Source organism: Rattus norvegicus, chromosome 11, assembly GCF_021556685.1.
Source record: "Rattus norvegicus strain SHRSP/BbbUtx chromosome 11, alternate assembly SHRSP_T2T, whole genome shotgun sequence".
NCBI classification, from domain to species: Eukaryota; Metazoa; Chordata; class Mammalia; order Rodentia; family Muridae; genus Rattus; species Rattus norvegicus.
The window spans coordinates 62,870,478-62,891,152 of NC_141544.1; positions in this window are offsets into that span (position 1 = coordinate 62,870,478).

The window sequence follows — 20,675 nt, forward strand, 5'->3', positions numbered from 1 at the left end:
ATATTCTTTTTTCCGCTGAACAATATTTTGACAACTTAATGGCTTTGAAAATTGATTAGCATTCACATAGACAACTATATTTTGGATATATTATTTAGTAAAGCAAGCTGATGACCTTAGAAGTTTATTTGTGTGTGTGTGTGTGTGTGTGTGTGTGTGTGTGTGTGTGTGTGTGTGTGAAAATATTATATTAGTTGGACAGGAAAATATATTGTTAGATCATTGTGTTTATCCTTTTTGTTTCCTGAGAACAAACGATCACAATATGAAATAATCAGGTCTCTGCCTACAAGCAGGTAAACATTTTGTAGTTTTAGAGAAATTCAATGAAACAAAAAACACATTTCAGATTGTACCTGATCCTATTACTTCCCCTTACTACTTTCATAAAACACAGGTTTTTTTAACTTTTCTGGCTCAGGAATGTATAATTTTTCTAATTTATGATTACATTTCCTACCTGCTTCCTCGCCACTCTTGTCTACATAAATTTCAGTGTGGATGCCTGTGTTTTCTTTATACCTTGCTAATCCTTCAAACAAATGACCTTTTAATTTCATGTTTCATTCCCCCATAATTCACTTCTTTTTGATGTCAGAATTCACATTTTATTTTATGACATCAAATAAGTATTTCCTCTGTGGTTTTCCTTTTGTACAGAAATTTTATTATGCAATAATATATAGATACTTATAAATCTATTTGGCCATTTTTCTACATTTATACCATACTAAGAAGTGCATATTATTCTATACTATCTCTGTATGATAAAGTTGTTCCACACATAACTGTTAATTTGTAAAGACAGTAATGTAATAAGACAAAAACTCAAAAGGTCAAATGTATTCCTGGTCAATGTTTATTGAATGAGAATGGCTGGATTCATTGGCTAGATTAGAATATTTTTAAAGCCACATTCAATAATAATAAGATATTCCTTAGTAGCTCAAAAGACAGTTGTTTTTTGGAGACACAATTCTTTCGAAAATAATATCAATTTTCTTTGTGACATGAAATTCAAAGTGCAGGTGTCTTCATGGGCTGCGCAGCAGTATTGGGCTTTGGGAACTAGGAAGCAAAAGTCAAAATGCAAAGCAATCTAGTTTCTGGTGACAGACCTCTTTCTATTTTGGAGAAGTTAAAAGAAAGCAAGCAAGAACTTTCTCTAGTTACAAGGGCACCAATCTCAACCCAAGGGTTCCATCTTCATACTCTTATTTATTTCATGAAGACCCTACCTTCTGATGGCATCCAACTTACGTTTAAATATATGAATAGGGAAAATCAATCCAGAGTATAGAGAGCAGTGAACTCAGCTAAATCTTCCTTTACACTATTTATCTTACGTTATTTCCTCTTGTGTTGTCAAAATAGAATTTAAATCTGAAACCAATATGCATATAATGGTGTTGGGAAAAATGATTTACTTTCATATTTTTTACTTACTTTCAATTTTTCATGGCTGCTTATAATATTGTGACTTGTTGATGTAGGACTTTTTCTTTATTTCCTTACAGTTCTAAGAACTGGTCTAAAGTTTTCACACGTCCTCTATTGCTTGCTGTGTTGATCAATTGCATTCCTGAAAGATTAGAGAAGTTATATTATTATTAGTTGGCTGAAGATTGATCTTGAGATATGTAGGGTTTTAATCATTGGGGATGGAGGGAAAAACATTTATGCTTGACTGTCAGTATGAGCAGAGATCTAAAACAAGATAGCACAAGCAGGCTCAGCGAGAGGGTAGCATCCAACCTCTACTTGGAAAGAACTCTGCATGGTGACTGCCCTGGAAAATCAATAGCTATTTTACCATCATGACTCATGTGACTGTGTTGGCTACTCACTGTGATTCAAGTACTTTTCACAGTTTACTGTAAAACTACAAGACAAACTTTCTTTGCAAAATATTTTTCCAAGTGTTTTATATCAGTAGTTCTCTCCAAACCATGGAAACATGAAATGTTAATTGGATTTTGCCTTTGAATTTGAGTGCTGTATTGATCACCTGATAATTAATATCCTAATGACAAGACTGGTCAGTATCCTTTTGCATTTTAAATATGTTTTGAATTATTATTGTACATTTATTCAATTTTCAAATAATTGGATTTTATCACTACCCTTTAATTTAAATATTTTATAGTAAGAATGATGCCTCCTTTTATTTTGGCATCATTGATTTTGATTAAAAAATTAATGATAATGTAATTCTATGCCTCCAATATACAGAGACTCTCCCAGTGGAATGCAAACCATCACATGGGAAGTTATTTGAAGACTCTAAATAAGCTGTCTGAGTTTTGTCTTAAACATAGCTTCACAACGAATGATAGGACACAGAGTCCAGTTAAGCCACTGACTCTAGTACAGAAATCTATGGAACCTTGTATTTGCCACATTATGACTAGTATTAAACATAGAAAGTAAGAGTATCATGCCTTTGTGACTATTGGAAAAATTAAGTGGAATATAATGTATATATAACATATAGCTTATGAATCCTAAACTTTATTTAGATACTAAAATAAAAGAATCAGAGGGCAACCCACAGTGCTTGGTTTGTGTTGTCCTTGTATCCTAGGATTCCTAGGGTACTGGGATTAATATATTCTCATCAATAAACTCTGAAGTCAGGTTATGTATCTCAGTAGAACTACAGCACCTCATTATGTTTCTACCTGTTCTGTAAGGTGTATGTTGCACTGTGGCATGGATTTGATTTGTATCTGTAACCGACATAATGTAAGAGAACCACAGATGAAATGCTAAAGGAACTAGGATGACCTTGGGCCTAGATTATACACTTCCACCGATGCTCAGTTCTTCTAATCTATAAATCGACCACACCAATAGTTGATAAGCCTGTAGAACATTTAGTTCAAGCGTAGTAGATTCATAAATTTTATTTTTTGATGTGGTGAGAGGGCATGTCACTGCTGGAATCCAGAGGAGAGTTAATGTGATGCTTATTTTTTAAGAAAAATGAAGACATATTTTTGCTGTAAGATTTGGGAAGTAGGTGGATAAAGTAAATGAGAAGCTACCTTCAATGTTTACCTCAATCGCTTCTATTCAAACTTTAAGTAAATATCTCTGGAAATAGCTATTGATTCTTGCTTTCGAGGTAAGGCCAAAGACATTCATCAAAGAGACAGAGAGAAGATTAATTTTTTATAGTTATATAAACATAGAGAATTAGGAGTTAGAAGGTACATTTTTGCTATTCGCCTTTTTATTTTGTTTTAAATAAATAGAAAAATGTTTCCACATTTCATTTAAATAACAAACCTTGCACTTTGCAGGAGACTTTTTCATTGTACAGATGATTCTTATATGTAGACACACAGCACATAAGGAACAAAAGCATATATAGACATAATTATGTATATAGTTGTATGGATATATAAATACATACATAGATGCTGTGTTATGTGTGAGAGTGAATTGATTTGAGCCATGTCACTGAGTCAGATTGCTCTGTTATAAATTTCTATATTACTATAGTGTTTTATTTTTGAAGCACGTGGCTGGAGTTCTAAATAGACTACACGTGAGGGAAGAAGACATCTCGTCATCTTTGAAATTGTTATGACATGAAACATAGACCACACTTAAGAGGAAGACCTTGCCTAAGGTTTAATAATGACCCGATGTAGCCTAGGTAAAAATATGTAAGAGAAGAAAGATTGGGCAAAGGAAGAGTAAACTTATTATTTATTCAATTGTGAAAGTGTCACAGGTTCGGAAAGGAAGAAAGAATATCTCATGGAACAAGTGGCTGATTTTAGTGCATCTTCTTTAGTACTTATCCAAAGGCATCCATTTCAGTGATTTTTATGGTTCCAATGGGCAATTTAGTGGCTTTTATTATAGTGCTTTTCCTGTTATGATGCACTCTCTAGAAGGGCAGAATGAATGACACTGGATGAATGTCCTATACATTGTTAAATATTTAAACGTGTCAGATAAGAACATTTTAAAATTTGCTATTATCTTTTTGCTCTTTCCAAAATAGAGATTGACCTGGTTATCAAGATCGATTCTTGTAAGAATATTGGGAGGTGACTATTTATATTAACATTGTGGCTTTCCTCATTAGTTATTACTGATGTGTCAGATGCGTTAAATTTTAGTTCTGTTATGTTATTTTATCTAAAAATGTCTTTATCCATGTAGTCTGTTTATCTATATACATGCCTATGCACATACTTGACCACATACTATATATTAAACATGTACTTCTTTATTCTTGGCAATTTCATACATAAATCCATCCCAATTTCTTCCCTCCAACTCTCCCATATCACTACAACGTATTCTCTGCCAAATGTCATATCTGTCTGTTGTTGTTGTTGTCATTTGTTTTGTTGTTTTGTGTTTTTGATAACTTGATAATTCAATTAGTGCTGCCTATGTATGCATGGGTGTGGAGCCATTCAGTGAACTATGAGAAACATAATAGTGCTTACATCCAAAGAAAAGAAACTGAGTGAGAGTTTATTCTCAGTACCTACCTATACTGACATCCTCTAAACATCTTCTTTATTTCTTCTTTCTTGGTTTTCCTTTCTTAGGAAATAAATTTTAGCAGCATCCCTAAATGCCCCCTCCCAAATTTGCAAACTTTAAATGACATAATTCAAGGAAGCATGTAGTATAATTTGGGGGACACAATAAATACTTGATAAATGTTTATTGTTAGTAAAACTGACTAAAATACTTGGCCCTGTAAAAGGAGTAGACCCTGAGGGAAATGCCTGTACTTCTTTACTACATTAATAAACACATGTCACAATATGCTTCCTCAATATTCTTTTCTTTCTCTAATGACTCCTTTTATACAGATGTTCCCATATTTCTAGGCATTCAAAACGTGGATTTGTTTTATTTTTTTGTATCTCTGCATATTCTCTAGATTAAAAAAGATAATTGCTTCCAAAAGTCTTTCAGTACACCCATCATGTCTGTAGTAGTAATACTAAGGCAGTTCTTGTCTGGACTATTACTTTTGATATCAAATGTATCAAAGTGACATAAAGCTTTAGAAACATCGGCCAAGTGCAGTTCTTGGGAAGCCTGTGGCTTGACAAAGTGGTCATTGGGCTCTTGTCAACCATCCTGAATTTGATCCTTTTTTGTATATTAAATTTTATGCCACATCACGAACTTAAAATGATATATTAAATATTGTATTTTAAACTCAGTATCCCAGATGATCTGCTTAGTGGGAGGTGAGCAATGTTGGGGTATCTTGAAAGGAAATATAATGGATACCATGTGTTGCTCTTCTCTTTCTGACCATTTTCTGCAGCCACTAGTGCTTAAAATATTATTTTGTTTATTAAAATCATACTTATTTTGTACATGCTTTACATAGATCCTTCACTTTATTTTGAGATTTTTTTCTAGCAGTTTAAAAAATATTTCAAGTGAACGATTGATCTACATGTTGACATATTGTCACTGAAAACTTTGACAGTGGGGTAACCCAAGGAAGATCAAGATGTTGAGTCAACTAATTTAAACTGCTAACTCCTCTTCATGTGCCTGTTCATATGATAGATAATCTAGAGGCTATGGAATTCTTTATAAGCATGTCAGAATTTATTGTTTCAACATTATGTTAATATAAATTATATTTCTTATAGAGAAAAAAGTGTGTCTTTGAATATATATATATATATATATATATATATATATATATATATATATATAACTAGGCTTTAGGTAAACTTGGAATTAGGACAAAAATGACTTAGTAAAACTTCTTAACAATAACTGTTGTTCATATGGTCTCTAATTGTTTTTAATGACAAGCTTGTTTGGAATACATGATGGTATAAAGCTGAATATTGAAAATTTGTGGAGGCAAAAGGCATTTCTATAAAGCTGTTTTAAATGACATCCTCTTTCATACACATGCCAGATCAGTTATGAAACACGTCAGCTCTGAGTACACACTCCAGCTATCATTCCAGTTTCAATCATTTCCCTGCAACATTCTTCATTTCTCCATCAAGAAGGTTTTTGGTATGAAAGCTGCTAACCTGATTTTTAACATATATTTAATAAAGACAGCATGGTGGTGCTGGAGGCCTGGCTTACTGATTAAAGAATATTTGCTGTTCTTATAAAGGCCTCAGGTTGCCTTCCCCGGAAGAGGCTATATATCAGAGGATCTGCTGCACTCATCATTTGGTAAGATCCCCCTCCCCGAAGTCCCACAGCTGCAGTTGCAGGCCAGTTGACTCAGGGACCCACCATGCCCCTAGAACCCCACCCATTGAATACCAATCTTCTGCCTGGTCCTTTCAGCTGAGACAGACAGCTAGCTAAATCTGCTTCCCAGAACATGCTATATCCTGAGGCTTACCAGAGGATCTGCTGCACTCAGAACATTTGACATCATATTTTGAAGCATACCAGAACCACTGCACTCAAGACATTTGATAGCACATTCTGAGGCATCCAAGGAGATCTGATACACCCAGGGCATCTGACACCACAACTGGAGAGATCCCAGGAGATCCACTGCATGCAGGATACCACAGCTTGAAGGTATCCCAGGAGTTCCTCTGTATATAGGGCAACTGGGCAATTGACACCACAGTCTGAGGACCTCCCAGGGGCTCTGAGGCATACAGGGCAACTGACCCAAAAGACTGAAAGCCTCCCTACAGTTCTGTTGTACACAATGAAACAGAAACCACAGTCCACTGACCTCCCTGGAGAACAGCTTCACACCAAATAACAGTGTGACTGCTCCTCCTCTGAAGACCCAACAGTCTAAAGGCCTCCAAGGAGATAGATTTACTGAAGCCTGGGCAACAAATCAGCAGCTTCTCTGCCCCTCTGAAACCCTCCTGTTGGAAGGCCCCACAGGAGGTCTGCTGCAGCCAGGGCCACAGGCCCACCAGGAGACTTGTTGGAACCCAGGAACAAAAGAGGGAGACTCCAGAGAGAGTCACCCAGACTAACAAACAGTAGGGATAACCAGACAGTGAGAGGCAAGCACAAGACCATAAGCCACAGAAGCCAATATATGTGGGCATCATCAGCACCCAGTTGTCATCATCACCCACCACACAGCAAACTCTGAATACACCAACACACCTGAAAATCAGGAAGCTGACCTAAAATCCTATCACATGAAGATAATCGAGTCCTTTAAGGAGGATATAAATAACTCATTGAAAGAAATATAGGAAAACACAGGTAAACAGGAAGAAGCCCTTAAAGAGAAAACAAATAAATACCTTAAAGAAATACAGGAAAACACAATCAAACAAGTGAAGGAATTGGATAAAGTGAAGCAAGATCTAAAAGTGGAAAGAAACAATCAAGAAAACACAAATGTAGGCAAACCAATGGAAAACCTAGGGAAGAGGTCAGGAAGTACAGCTGTAAGTATCACTAACAGAAAGCAAGAGATAGAAGAGAAAATCTCAGGTGTATTAGATACTGTTGAGGAAATTGACACAGTGGTCGACGAAAACTCAAAACATAAAAAACTCCTAACCCAAAATATCCAGGAAATTCAGGACAGAATGAAAGGGGCACATCTAAGAATAATTGGAATAGAGGAGGATGAGATTCCACGTTCAAAGGACTTGAAAATGTCTTCAACAAAATCATAGAAGAAAGCTTCCCCAACATAAAGAAAGAGATGGCCATAAAGGTACAAGAAGTCTATAGAACACCAAACAAATGGGACCAGACAAGAAAGTCCTCTCCGAAAAACAAAAGTACAAAATACCCAAGATACAGTCCACAGAACTCAAAAAGGTCAACAAGCTGAAGAGCCTGAGTGAGGACAACTTAGTCCCATTTGGGAGGGAGAAGAAAGCAGCAATAAGGGGTGGGGGTGGAGGGAGGCATAAGGGAAGGAAAGGAAATGGGAGTGGGGGGAGAGGGGAACATGATCTGGTATTGGATGGTGGGAAAGGATCAAAGCCTTAAGGGCCAACAAAAAGAATGGAAACAGGTGACCTTGGGAGGAAGGATGTTGAGAAGATGTTTTAGAATGTACCAGAGACCTGAGAAGTGAGAGGGCCTCAGGATTCAAAGTGGGAAGACCCTAATGAAATGCCGTACAGTGGGGAGAGGGAACTTATTGAATCCACCTCCAGCAGAAAGATGGCATCAAGGGAGGGATGGGGTTGCTATCCCACAGGCCCAAAGTGGGATCCCGCTTAAGGGGAGGCCCCAAGACCTGACACCATTACTGAGAAGGTATGGAATGGGGCATTCACAAAAAGGGACCTATCATGACTGCCCTCCAAAAGTCCCAACAAGTAACTAAAAGAGTCAGATGCAGCTATGTGCATCTATCCAATGAGCAGAAGCTGTTGACCCCTCTAGTTGAATTAGGGAAAAGCTGGAGGAAACTGAGGAGGAGGGCAACCCTGTCTGAGAACCAGCAGTCTCAATTAACTTGGAACCCTGAGATCTCTCAGACACTGGATCACCAACTAGGCAGGATACACCAGCTGAGATGAGGCCTATCACACATATACAGCAGAGGACTCTTGGATTTGGGTTCAGTCAGAGAAGATGCACCAAACCCTCAAGAGACTGGAAGCCTCAGGAAGTTTAGAGATCTGGTCAGGTGAGTGGGGTGGGGATATCCTTGGGGAGTCTCAGGGACTGGGTGAGGAGGACTGGGTTTTGGAAACAGTCAAGGGTGGGTGTACTGAAATGGGAATAAAATCTTGAGTGTAAAAATAAATTAATTAATTAAATAAATAAAAATAAAAAATTAAAGGGCTCAGGTTAATTTCCATGGTGAGCTACTCACAATTACCTGTAACTCCAGCTTCAGGGAATCCAACACTCCTTTCTGGTCTCCATGTGCAATTTCACACATATTGCATATTCATTAATAAAAACAAAAACAACTATCAAAATAGGTAAAAAATAGGAAAGTTAATAAGTAAACATGAAACACTAGTGGACATATAAAATATCCACTGTCATGCATATATATTGCCATATCAAATACTCATAGAAGAGTCAAGAAGAGTTTGTTTCTAAATATACTAATATACATGGGGTATAGTCCAGTAGTAGGTTTGAAGAATCCGGTATACTGTTTACAAGTCTAAGTAGCAGAAAGAAAAGGAGGCAAGTAGAAGAAAATAGTAGATAATAGTGCATTTTCAGTATTTTTTAACAAATTTGATAATTTTATTCTAACACATAAAGAATAGATCAAAAGTTATAACAATGGCTGTTTGCCATGTTTGTGTGTGTGTGTGTGTGTGTGTGTGTGTGTGTGTGTGTGTGTGTGTGAAGGCATGCATGAACATGGAGTGAACTCACTCTGTCTATAGCTTAAACTAATTATCATTACTGAGGCTTTGGGAGAGCTGGAGTCTGTGATTTCCATCAACATACATGGTTATAATTAACCAATAACTTGAAGGATATGGCACTGTAAAGTTGAAGGGGTTTACCATTTGTTGGAAACACTTTTATTGTGTTATTGGCACACCATAATTAACAAATACAATTTAAAATACTTTATTGAGATATGACTTTTGATGTTCATATCCTTAAATCCATGGATTTTTGTTTTATGTTTTCCCTTTTAAAATCATTTTTTCTGATTAATTTACTTTCTGATCAACTTACTCTTATTACCTTATCTTTGCGTATATATGTGCATGCCTCTCTAACATATATATAACAATATATACTAGTACAATAAAGCTTTATCCAAGGCTACCATGTGTGCATTTGGGGCTTTCTATTTCACTGTACTTCATCTTCAGCAGTAATAAAAGTCAGACAAGGTTTTGGAAAGTATTGGTCTTACACATCACATTTGCAAAAGATTAAATGCCCACACAAAATTCTTTCATGAGAGTAGTAAGTCATTTTTATTAAATATGTCTGTCTATATATCTTTTATAATTACCTTTAAACAAAACTTCCATTATGAAATTAAACTCTACATGTTTATCCCACAGGAATCTAGATAAAATGCATATAACATGACTCCTCCTGTCTACCTCTTTTGTCAGATCTTGAAGTTACAGTTACGGCTGCTGCTGCTGTAATCACCATAGTAACCACTGCTGCATTGCTTATCACTGGCGTTGCAGTTAGTCCTACTTATAATACCAATTTTAAGCTGAAAAAACCAAATGTTTGAGTGGTAGTCATCTCTCTACTGTTGTGACTCTTCACTCGACATGCGTTTACCAAAGGTTTATTGGGAACAGTGCTGCACCAGATGCTGGAAATACGTAAAAAGAAATATACTCTTAAATCTTCCTCAAGGAAATTGATGAAAGTATTCTAAATCAGGAGTGGTAGTGACTGCATTGTGTTGAAACTGCTGTATCGGCTTTGTGTGCAAAAATATTTATCTGCTGGTGTAGATCTGTGTATACACTTGATGAAAATTCAATGGCTTCAAATAAGTTAACACGGATTGTTTTTTTAATTCTCATTGAAACACATGAACATTAATGACTCTCCACCATTCTTTTAATCAGAGAGTTTGATTAATGCAATGGATCTTAGAAACCACTCTGGATCTTTTGTTAATAGATGTCACACATCAGCTTGTTCATATATGTGACTGGAATATCATTGTTTACAAACTGAAGATTGCTTTTTTTAAAAAAGTAAAGTCATGCTTAAATTAAAAAAAAGACTAAAGACCTATTCTTGGAAAATCAATAATTACTTAAGAACTTGATGCTTCGTTCTTTGTGCCCTTTGGTATTTTGTATGTGGGTTCTTTTCCTGATGACTGCATTTCTTGATTAGAAAAGTGATTCAAGAAAATAAGACAGATAGCTTCTCTAATTGTCTATGTAAGGATTGTGCTTGTTTACTCATTTTTCAATGTAGGAAATTAATCATTGAATCAGAATAATTTGTTTTAATTATAGAGGATGTTTATATAAAAATTAAGTTGTAAGAAAAATATTCATACGTGTTTGGACTTTTCTTCAATGCTGGCAATTAAAACTCTATGTTATGCATGTTAAGCAAGTGCCCTACAAATAGTCTGTGTTTAGATTTATAAACAGCTTATACAGCCTATGTTCAAAATTCTTTTAAACTGTGAGAATCAAATTGAGCCCTACATTTTCGGTATGTCATGGTTAGTTTACAATACTTTTTAGAATGTATCTAATTCCTTTATAACACAATCGTTTCTAATTATATAGTAAATTAATGTTATAATTACTTTAACATTTTGTATTTTATGTTTTTTTATATCCTATGTTATGCAGAATAGTAGTATAGTTGAATTGATCCAAAATTTTTTAGACAATCTTATTTTTCTTCTAGAATGTAGTCAAGAATGGATCGGTAGGTAAGAAAGAAATATTATGTCATCTGGCCAGTTTTATATTTTTATTATAGTTATGATAGACTAAATTCACAAAGCTTTATTCAAATAATAATCATCCATAGGTCTGTATAAGTTATCCATCATCACAGAAAATAATAGCGTTGACAGGAGAGATGAATGCAAAAGAATACTTGCTAAATCCATGATAAAGCCTGTTGAGTAGGAATTTTCAATCCAGAGACTTTATTTATTGCAATTAGCTCATAGATTATTTGATAGTATACCAAAGAGAGCAATATATTGAAATAATGAATAAACAGATTTTATATTGCTTCAATTATATTAATTGAAACAAAGCATGTATGAGACTTTGCTAGGACAGAGGAGTCTATTTTGAAACAATAAATTGAAAAAATAGTGGAAAGGACTAAATACAAGATAATTCGAGCCATCCTAGTCTTCTTGACTATCAAGCAGAACAAATATTAAAAGGCTTGTGCAGTAAAGAAATTCATTATTGGGAATATTGAAATGTTGGGTAAATCACATAGTACTGTCTGTATTTCTATTTAAAGAGAATGAATTTATTTTTAGCTTCAACTATGTATAAAATTAATGGGTTGGCATGATGGCTCAGCAGTTAAGCTCACTTACTCCTCTTGCAGAGGACCCAAATTCAGTTCATTAACACCCACAAGGTGGCTCACAATCATTTGTAACTCTAGTTCCAAGGGACCAACACTCTCTTCTAACTTAAGTGGGCACTACATGCACATTGTATATATACATACCTTCAGGCATAACACTCATGAGCATAAAATAAACACATAAAAATCAAAAATCAATATTAGAATCAATGTTAACAAAATTAATATTAACATTATGCTGGCATACTTTCTGGGTCTTTTTTTGTTTACATTTTATGCTGTTTCGTCTAATTTAAATGAACTAGCTAGAACCCACTTTGGCTATATTTTCTTCTACTTGCCTTTTCTTTCTGCTACTTAGACTTGTAAATAGTGTACCGGATTCTTCAAACCTACTACCGGACTATACCCCATGTATATTAGTATATTTAGAAACAAACTCATCTTGACTCTTCTATGAGTATTTGATATAGCAACATATATGCATGACAGTGGATATTTTATATGTCCACTAGTGTGTCATGTTTACTTATTAACATTCCTATTTTTACCTATTTTGATAGTTGTTTTTGTTTTTATTAATGAATATGCCATATGTGTGAAAATGTACATGGAAACCAGAAAGGAGTGTTGATTCCCTGAAGCTGGAGTTACAGGTAATTGTGAGTAGCTCACCATGGAAATTAACCTGAGCCCTTTAATTTTTTATTTTTATTTATTTATTTAATTTATTTTTACACTCAAGATTTTATTCCCCTTTCGTTCCACCCACCCTTGACTGTTCGAAAACCCATACCTCCTCACCCCTTCCCCAAGAATCCCCAAGGATGTCCCCACCCCACTCACCTGACCAGATCTCTAAACTTCCAGTTTCTTGAGGGTTTGGTGCATCTTTTCTGACTGAACCCAAATCCAAGAGTCCTCTGCTGTGTATGTGTGATAGGCCTCATCTCAGTTGGTATATCCTGCCTAGTTGGTGAGTCTGAGAGCCTAATTCAACTAGAGGGGTCAACAGCTTCTGCTCATTGGTTGGATGCACATATCTGCATCTGACTCTTTTAGTTACTTGTTGGGACTTTTGGAGGGCAGTCATGATAGGTCCCTTTTTGTGAATGCCCCATTCCATACCTTCTCTGTAATGGTGTCAGGTCTTGGGCCTCCCCTTGAGCTGGATCCCACTTTGGGCCTGTCACTGGACCTTCTTTTTCTCAGGTTCTTCTCCATTTCCCTCCCTGCATTTCTTTCAGAAATGAAGAATTATGGGTCATAGCTTTGACTGTGGGATGGCAACCCCATCCCTCACTTGATGCCATCTTTCTGCTGGAGGTGGATTCAATAAGTTCCCTCTCCCCATTGTAGGGTACTTCATTTGGGTTTCTCCACTTTGGATCCTGAGGGTCTCTCACTTGCCAGGTCTCTGATACATTCTAAAACATCTTCTCAACATCCTTCCTCCCAAGGTCAGCTGTTTCCATTCTTTCTGTTGGCCCTTAAGGCTTTGATCCTTTCCCACCATCCAATACCAGATCATGTTCCCCTCTCTCCCCACTTCCATTTCCTTTCCTTCCCTTATGCCTCCCTCCATCCCCACTCCTTATTGCTGCTTTCTTCTCCCTCCCAAAAGGGACTAAGTTGTCCTCATTCAGGCTCTTCAGCTTGTTGACCTTTTTGAGTTCTGTGGACTGTATCTTGGGTATTTTGTACTTTTGTTTTTTGGAGAGGATTTTCTGTTCTGGTCCTATTTGTTTGGTGTTCTGTAGACTTCTTATACCTTTATGACCATCTCTTTCTTTCTGTTGGGGAAGCTTTCTTCTATGATTTTGTTGAAGACGTTCTCAAGTCCTTAGATCATTTACAGACCTGGAACAGAAGACTTCTGAGGATCTTTGCAAACCATCACTGCATTTTGTAGTATTGAAAGAGAGATGAAAAGCAGGAAGAGCATGTTGGAGGATGGGGAGTAAACACTAAAAGACAAGACTGTAATAGGATGATAGACCTCAGATGGATATCTCAGTATCTTTGTCAGATAGAGCTCTTTGGCTATGGTTCAGCAAACTGGTAAGAAACCTCGTTATATCAAATGCACAGACTTGCTAATTTATTTTTTTCACTTGACTGGTTTAAGCAATATAATAACCATAGAGCTACTAAATTACTTCTGAGTATGTCAGGGTAGCTATTTCTTCAATGCGGCCGCATTTGAATTGGTAGGCAGAATTACAAACAGACTTTTTCACTAATGTGTGTGGTACCACTTATACCACTGATGACATGAATGGAACAGAGAAGCACAGGAAATATGAATATCTTCTCTGCTCAGCAAGGACTTTAACCTTTCCTTGACCTGGAAAACAGGTGCTACTGATGTTCAGAGCGTCAAACTTCGAAGAACAGTTTTTGTGCCTCTGACTTGTAGACAGTAGACTTGTAGACGCCAGAGTTGTATGTGACCATTACTCATAATCCACCATGTTCTCCATATCCACATACATCTTACTGGTTTTCCTTCTCTTAGGACCTGTATTACAATTATGGGAAATAATTATGGCAGGTTCCTATGTAAAGAAAAGTTGCATGAGAACAAAGTCCTATTATGTTTATATATAATAAATAAACAACACGCATATCTGTGGATGAAAATCGAATTCCATAATTTGCTTTGTTTTTATTTTCATAGAAACCACGAAGGAAAGAATAGTGTAGAGAGGGAACAATGCATCCTGTTAGGTTGAATGAAGGCAAGTTTAATTCTCTGAGTAAAATTTGATGTCAACTCAGAAGGATGGGAGCTGTGAGTTGAATATCCATAGACCAAATGAAAACACGTTTATAGTTTTTACTTAAGTTTGAAGACAAAGGCATTAATGCTTGTATTAATTTGTTGGTCTGGGAAAATGGAGACACATGTATACAGCATAGTCAAATGACACATATTCCTGTGAGAGATTATAGAATCACCTTGCTGGAAGCAAACAGGAAATGTCATTTCCTTAGATAAGTGCTTTCAGTGAAATCCATTAGTCAGATGAGGATAAATATGAACAGGGACACTGTGGAAAGACCTTGGGAAATTTCAGAAGAAAATGCACATTACTCTATAAGAAGGATAAGATTAACAGCATGACAAATGCAGAGGAACAGAACTGAGGCTGGCATTTCAAGAATAAAGGCTTCCCAGATTATACCACAGTGTGCACAGCACTGCTCTCACCACAGCTCTTAACGGAAATCATTTGTTTCTTGTGAGATTAACTTGGAACTCAGTTTCAGTTTGTGGTGTAGAAATCAATGTAGAATCTATTAAATCCCCTCCTGCACTAAAAGGATTTTAAGGAATCTTTTATTTAAAATAAGGTAGAAAGTGAAAAATGTGGTGTAGCTGAATAGAAGTAATGGCTTTATTCAAATGTATTTTTGAAAGCCTTACAAATAAATAAGAATACAGCAAGCCAAAATTAACCAGAGTTGATGTCTATAAAACTCAGTGAACGTCTATACAGTTAGGTAGGCACCCAGAACAAAAGATGTGGTGTTTGACATTAAGTCATATACTTTTAATATAAGTATATTTTATATACTCCACCCCCCTCCAAAAACCTCTATGACACAACTAGAAAAACAATGGATTTTATATCCTCTTTCGTAACTGTTTGCATTACCCATGTCCATTCATTCATTCCCCATCTCCTTATTTTCAACAGACAGGGAGGGGCGGGGTACATATCTAGTACTCTCTGACACATGGCAGCTGATAACCAGGATGCTTGGAGCTCCCTGCTTTGGCAGAAGTATCGGCCTTATCTGTAATAAAATTGTTCAGAGTATTTTCAAATAGTGTCTGTCTTCCTTCCCCACTGGTTTCATCTGTCTCTTTGTTTGGCTTTAACATTCTAGGCTTTCCTTAACCTTAGGGCTTTTGTGGCCCCTCTTTCCTATCACTGGGGTGATTTTACCAAGAAATTCATATAGCATGAGTCTCTTTATGCATCTGTGAATGTTTTGCTCATTTTTCCTCTTAGTGAATACGCCTTATTGAAAAGTGGAGTTCCTTCAGTTCTATGCTCAATCTGTCCCATGGCATTTTTTTCACTAGCAGACTTTCTGCAGTACTGAGCTAATGTTTAGGTTGAGTTTTTGTGTTAATGCCCCCCGCAACCTGTCACCAGGTTATAAACCTCATGCAAGAAGACGTACTAGTGATATTTTTGTTTTTGCTGTCAACAAGATAAAATAAAAATAGCTGATTTCACTAAAGTAAGAAGTTATATTAGAGAAAATGCTTGTCATCTGATATACCTTGTGGTTAAGGGGTTAGAAAGACTAATCAAAAGCATATTGCAATTTTAAATATTGCATTAGATGGCTGCCATCTTCCTCCCTGAGACTCTTTCCTGTCAGATTTTTAAGAAGCATCAGTTTATGCTATCATCTTAAATTTTTACTTGTACACAGAAGCTGTTTCCATGATCTGTCGTCATGGCAGTGAGATCCACACAGTGATCCTACCTCCTCTATACAGTGCACAGCTGTTTGGTTAAGGGAACCAGTTGTTATACTTCTGTTCACTCCCTTCTGCTCTCACCCTTATTTTAACCCTACACTCTTACCCTATCAATCCACTTCCTCACCTTCAGGGTTACTTTCCACTGTATATTGAACATAAACTTTAGTGTTCCTATCAGCCTAACTCAAACTTACTTCAAGCTGATTTTGAAGACCTTGCTAGACTGTCATTCTTTCTCTTCTTTTACATTCCCGTGGAATTTCCTCTAATGAATTCTTTTCAGCCAAACTTGAGGTTGGTATCTGCTGCTAAGGGAAACCAAAATAATACACTCATTTCTGTAGTTACAAATTTAACAATTTATTGCTGATTGCTTCCTCTTTTTACTCTATTCTTTCATCCTTTTATATTATTTTATGCAGAGGAATGCTAATCCTAATGTTTGCGATCTTAGGGGAGCTAATCATATTCATTCCTTTTCATTCTGTCTTTATGTCTTATCTGTGTCTCTGTGTCTCTATGTCTCTGTGTCTCTGTCTTCCTGTCTCCTCTATCCTGTCTCTAGTTCTAAATTTCTCTCTCTAAAAAATCTCCAAGAGGACTGGAAGGTATATCAATTCATAGATCAAGATGTGTGGTAAACCAGTTGTCTATCATGCACCTGGAAATTTGAAGTAATTTTTAAAGTGACATTGGAGCATTCTGTGCTTTGTGCCTCCATTTTGAATCCTGACATTTTGGTACAGTATCAATGTATTAAAAACCCTTCCCTTCATCAGTCCTTCTGCCTGTGATGCATCTTTAGACCTTTCATTTCATAGATAGTCATGGTCTCTTTAATAGCCCCTAGCTGGATATTCCAGGTCACAGACTCAGATATTTTTCTCATTCATAACCCAACTCTAAGCATCCTAAGTACCATTATACCCTAATTTGATTTTCCACTGTTTTACATCCAGTCTTCGTCACTGTCCATCCCATCATGGTTAGAATAGTCTTCTTGAATGGTCTGCACTCATTTATCTCTATCTGTTCTTCACATTGTTGTAAGATTGATCAGTTTTCCTACAGCAGAAACCTACTGATTACTCTCCACTTTACAGACATTTGCTGTGGTTCAGATCACCCAACATCATGATGAAAAGCCTTTGTTTTGAAGCCTAAACCAATGAATAAATCCTCATAGCATCTTTCAGTCTTGTTGGTTACTTCTCTTCTATTCATTTTGAGTTTGATCCTAGGTGCACTCTGTCTAGCTTCTGGATCACAAAGTTCTTTTTTTATGCTTTTATATTTGTTCAAGTTGTTCTTCACATTAGGGATCTCTTTGCACTTCTTAGGTTCTTGAAGAGTTTTTTTTGAAATTCAGAGTTCAAGGAAATATTATCACTGGTTGAAAATAGAATTATAGGCTCCCATCTTTGAAGTTCATAATTTCATTCTCATTGCTCCCTTCATAGTTGGGTAACTGAACTAGTCAGATTTTAATCATTCCCACCAGGATACATAATAAAATGTCTTGAAGGACAATGCTTGTTTCAGCTCATGGTTTCAAGGTTGAGGTCCACAGTAGCTTGGCCTGGTTATTTTCAAGTCTATGGAGATTCAGAGCATTACACTAAGCTGTGAAGCAGAGACAAAAGGATTTAAAAACAAAGCCACCTCTAGTATGTTAAGTTGTGAACATGGCAATCATCCTTCCAAGAAGCCAGAGCCCCGATGATGTCACCTCAGAAAAGGAGGGGGTGATGATGTGGCCCAAATCCACCGGGGAAAGCTAGGAAGTTCCCTGAAGAGAATAATGTAGAAAAGCAGATGATTATGGAACTCACAGAAAATGACTACAACAAAAGATTAAGTCACTGGAAAGTGTAGCACTTGCACACTCTGCATGACTTCTTCCTTTGTTGGTTCTGTTTACTGGACCCCAGTTTCTCCTATGGTTCCATCCACCTTCAGGATAGGTTTTTTTGTTTTTCTCTCCTGTTACTGGTTATCCCATATGCCTTTGGGTTCTGGCAAAAAAAATGTTATAGACATAGTTCAGAAATGTGTTCTCTTAATCTAGGTGTTTCTCTGTAGATTCATTTACAATCAAGATTTAACATCATAGGCTAAATCTTTTCAGAAAATACTCTTTTGAAAAGACTTCCAATCTTTTCATAAGTAGCCACAATTTTGTTATTCATTCACAATAACTAGAAATCTAAATGATGTGGTTTGTTTTGAAATGGGAACATTTGCATGTTTTTACTGAGACATCATCTACTTTGGCCAGGTCAACCTGAATGGCAAATTTTTCACAATCAGTTATGGGTCTGCTCTTAGCAACCCAGACAATAAGTACCAGACAAGAAGTAAATTGCCAGTGGCTTTTCAAAGAGAAAAAGAAGCAGGTCAGTTCTATACAAATATTCTTAACATATACATAATTGTAACTAAGACACATTAGAAAATCAGTTAGGTATGCATGTTCCAGTAATAAACAGGACAGAACATAGGAATAAAAATGTGCTGTATAAGTGAAGTGATATTAGCATTGGAGACAATCCTACAAGGACTACAATAAGCAGCTCTCCTGATGGTTATGGTGGAGACACTCATTCTGCCTACTTTTTTTCAGAGGTAAAAGGGCCTCTATATCTATTCATAAAGAAAATTGTATCTTCCTTGTTTTGTTTGTTTTTCTTAATTGTGGTGAGATTCACCTAACATAATATTACCTACTTTGAACTGGAAGATTTCAGTCTCTATAAAATAATAAAAAACGAACCAAACAAAATTAACAAACGAAGCTGATTAATGTCCCTCAGAAGTGACAGAAAGCAGCTACCAGCTTCCTTGTCTGTGTTCCTGTGTTTTGAGAGCTCCTTTTGTTCCCCAGCCACATTCACATGAAGGGGATCAAATTTTTCATTTCTCTAATTATAAATGATTAACTTGTGGTTTGAAAGTACATCAGTACATGTGTATTTGATCTTTAAAAAGTACCAGAAACTAAGGGGTGTCTTTTGCCAGTGTGACTATGAGGATTGTGGTGGTAATAGGGGCTTTGTAGAGTAGTTTTAGTCATAACATCAACAGAAAACAGAGGGTATGTTCAAAGATAATTTAATGACAGGACTGTTTACGGTGTGTGGGGGGGATTAAGAGAAGCAAATAACAGATGTGAAGTGCTTAGAAACTAAGAAAACAAAGGCAAACTATTACCACCAGATGGGAAAAGATGAGGAAAGGAATTAGTAGTATCTACTGAGACTCAGAAGCCTAGAAAGAAAGCATCCCAAGAGGAATCTCAGCGAGAATCAATCTCCAATCAGAAGACATTTCTTGTCATCTCATTTTTTTGATCATTTGAAGGGATTTACTAGCACCTTATAAATGCTTCCTATAGCTTAACTCTAATCAGATTCCATAAGTCATGAGAGCCTGGGTAATGCAAGGGTTACAAGTAAAACAAGACAAGAACAGACTCAAAGAGCCATGAAATGAAAAAAATTTTAAAAGGTATTTTACAGAGCCATATACAAAAAATAATGGAAATCAGCTCTATTACTATCCAAAACATCTAGGGAGAGACATGTTATACCAAGACACCAGTATTTAATCCAAAGACAAGCCAAATTAGTTCAGGAAGAGACACGAGAAAATTTAGTCCTAAAATATACAAAGAAGACACACAGACTCAAGCAAGAGCAGCAAGTGCTAGAACAGGATTTGGAAATCCAAGGAAAATTGGTGCCACTGCAAAAGATATAAGAACCCAATACTATAGGACTTGAAGAGAAGTTAACAGCATACAGGTTACACAGACAGCTATGTGCTACAGCATTTGAAAGAGCTTCATAAAAAATTTCTTAGAACCCTGGTTGATCAGAAGGTCCAGGAGAAATTTGGAAAAAAAAATTGGGATATCATTAGAAGATTCCTGTAACTGGCCAAGGAGATATAAACCAAGACCATTGGTCTGTGCAAGTTAGCATTGCTGAGGAATCCCGTAAAATCTCCATTTATGTTTTACAGGGGGTACTAATTTAAGGTAACCATCTTATGGGAAATGCTTGTCAATCATATCATTGATTCTCTATGAAGTCTCTTAGAATGATAGTATACAGAGAATATTTAAGTGTGTGTGTGTGTGTGTGTGTGTGTGTGTGTGTGTGTGTGTGTGTGTACACGACCATTAGTCTTAGGAAATAGAAAT